A 2,909-nucleotide genomic window follows, 5' to 3' on the forward strand; every position below is an offset into this window, starting at 1 on the left:
GTCAAATGTACACATGTGCCATATTCCTTCCATTTCTTAATGGTTTTGTGAAACTTTCTTGTATCCATCCACTGACTGATGCTTTTCAGTAACCTTTTCCCAGAGTTCTTGGAGTGTTCTTTAGTCTTCATGGTGGAGTTATATCCAGGAGTACTGATCCACCAGTGACTGGACCTTCCAGATACAGGAGCCCTATCACACTTGAATTTGTTCTATGGCACTTATCTAGATTGTTTTCTCCGGACTAGATCCTTGCTTGTGTTGTATCTGCTCTCAGATATACGTCGCTTTGGATAAAAGCATCCGCCAAATGAAATTGTAGAATTGTAGGAGTCTTTCCACTACAATCACTAAGACACATTCACTGCACTCAGATGGTCTTTATTTCACTAAGTGTGGGACCTTGAGCACCGACTGGCTGCATCTGAAATAGTCACGTAGGTGAATAATTCGGTCATTACTGTTTTAAAATTTTATTTTATAAATGATTGACCTTATTTGGTAGAATTTTTTTTTTTTTTACTTTGACATGAAAGTCTTTCTCTGGTACGTTTTTGTCAAAAAAAAAAGAAAAAGAAAAAAAGCCAAATTATTTAGATCACGATTCGATATTAAAAAGTATGACAAGGTGAAAACTTCCAAAAGGGGTGAATGCTTTTGAGTCCACGAGACTTGTGAGGAGGGAGTTCGTATTGTCCACTTTGGGTGAACTGACCCTTTAAGATAAACATTTGATAGGCTTGTGCGGTCTTGTTGGTGGTATCTGCTTAGCGCTGTCAGTTTTAGCCCTGCATGTTGGGAAACAGAAAGAGCTGTGGGTTTAAAAGGGTCACTCGTAGTTCAGGAGCAGTTCGCTGCAGCGGGATCATCTCAGAGCGAACAGGATTTATCAGCAGCTCTGTGCAGAGGTCAGGTACAGCCGTACGAGCCGGGTCACAGCGTCTTCCAGAACAAACTGACCTCCTCTTAATCCCCACATACTTCCTGCTGGGTGGAGGAGAGGGGGCTTCACCATGGGAACCCCCCCAGAAACCACTGGGATGTTGATAACAACTGACATGTTGTTGGAAGACACAATAGACAGGGTGACCAGCGGTAAGACGCCTCCCTGTAGAACATCTGTGTCATTTTAATCAAATATATGGTGATTGTTCCCTGTAATAAACATTCTTGTGAAATTATAACGTTTCTTGAGTTCCTCGAGGGTCTCTGGATTTCAAGAGGTACTTCAGAACTAGACGGGGCTTCAGGTCACAAATGCAAAACCTCAATTCTTTGCAAACACCCCCCTCTAGTGTCCAACTGTCAGTAATGCAGCACACAAATACGACAACTGCATTCATTGACATAGTTTATTTTCATCCAAGAAGAACAAAGCAGGAATATTACTTTGAAAAATGTTCATAAAAGTCTACTGCATCAGTTCCATCACCATCATTTAAACACACACAATCAGTTAATGACGTCTTTAATAATTCTGTTTTCTATAATTGTAAACGAGAATGTAATGTTGGTCAACATGAAACAAGCACCAAACTTTTCTAACTGTGCTGAAAGATGNAATAGAAACAGATTCTGAGGAAGTTTTGTCCTACAAGCTGACAGGATTGGTCATTTTAGTTGAAAGTCTGAATCCATTTATTTGAGACTTTTATTAATACACTGGTTCAGAATCCTCATCCACTGTTTTGACTGCTTATCTCACTCATTATGTGTCCTCAGGAATATAAAAAAACACCATGCAGGCATGTTATGTTAAGACGAACCCTTACGGAGGGTTCTGTAACATTCAATTTAGTTTTATTCGATGCACTGAAGAAGCAGCCGACTTGTCTGTCATGTTAAAAAAAAAAACATTTGCAGTGTAATTGATGCTTCAGTAATGATAATTGTGGTTTGTGTCTCCTGATCGTCTTCACCACATCACCATGAAATGCTTCAAAGACGCTTTTGAACTCAATTCTGATGCTTGAAACGGTTTTAACCTCAGGCTGCATCTTCACTTTAATAAATCTCGATGACAGACTCCTCAGACCAACGTGATAATCAAAGGTGAAGAATCGCTCTCAACCAGATGATTCAGCTGCAAATGAAAAGCACACACACAGGAAGCAAAACACTGTCAAAGTGTTGTTTATTGGTGCTGACGTCATCGCGTGCATCCCGACTTATAAACTGGGGATGTGTTTACAGGTTGTTTACAAAGGAAACTTAGAAGAGAGCAGATAGACTCAACATTTTTAAAAAGGATTTTAAAAAAAATAAAAAAATCATAGTTAGGGCGCCTCAGTAGCTCAACAGGTTGAGCAGGTGATCCATACACAGTGGCTGGAAGTCCCAAACATAGCAGTCATGCATGTCCTTCCACACTCCCTATCTTTCCTATCTCTCCCTCCACTTACATCTATAATAAAGGCCAAAAAACAAAACAAAAATATCACAGTTCATTTGGATTGAGGTCTGAGCTCTGACTCGGCCTCCAGAACATTCACCTTGTTGTCTTTAAACCATTTCTGTGAAGCTTTGGCTGTTTGCTTCAACTCATAGTCTTATTGAAAAAATACATCTTCTACCAAGTCCTAGTTCTCTTGCAGACTGCATCAGGTTGTCCTCCAGGATTTCTCTGTACTTTGCTGCATTTATTTTACCTTCTACCTTCATAAGCTTTCCAAGGCCTGCTGCTGAGAAGCATCCCCACATCATGATGCTGCCACCACCATGCTTCACATCATGATGCTACCACCACCGTGCTTCACATCATGATGCTGCCACCACCATGCTTCACATCATGATGCTGCCACCACCATGCTTCACATTATGATGCTGCCACCACCATGCTTTTTTCAACAGTGTCTTTCTCTTTGTCACTCTCCCATAAAGCTTTGCTGGTGAAGAACAGACAATAGTTG

This window comes from Stegastes partitus, unplaced genomic scaffold (genome assembly GCF_000690725.1).
Source record: "Stegastes partitus isolate 25-593 unplaced genomic scaffold, Stegastes_partitus-1.0.2 Scaffold868, whole genome shotgun sequence".
Classification (NCBI taxonomy): domain Eukaryota; kingdom Metazoa; phylum Chordata; class Actinopteri; family Pomacentridae; genus Stegastes; species Stegastes partitus.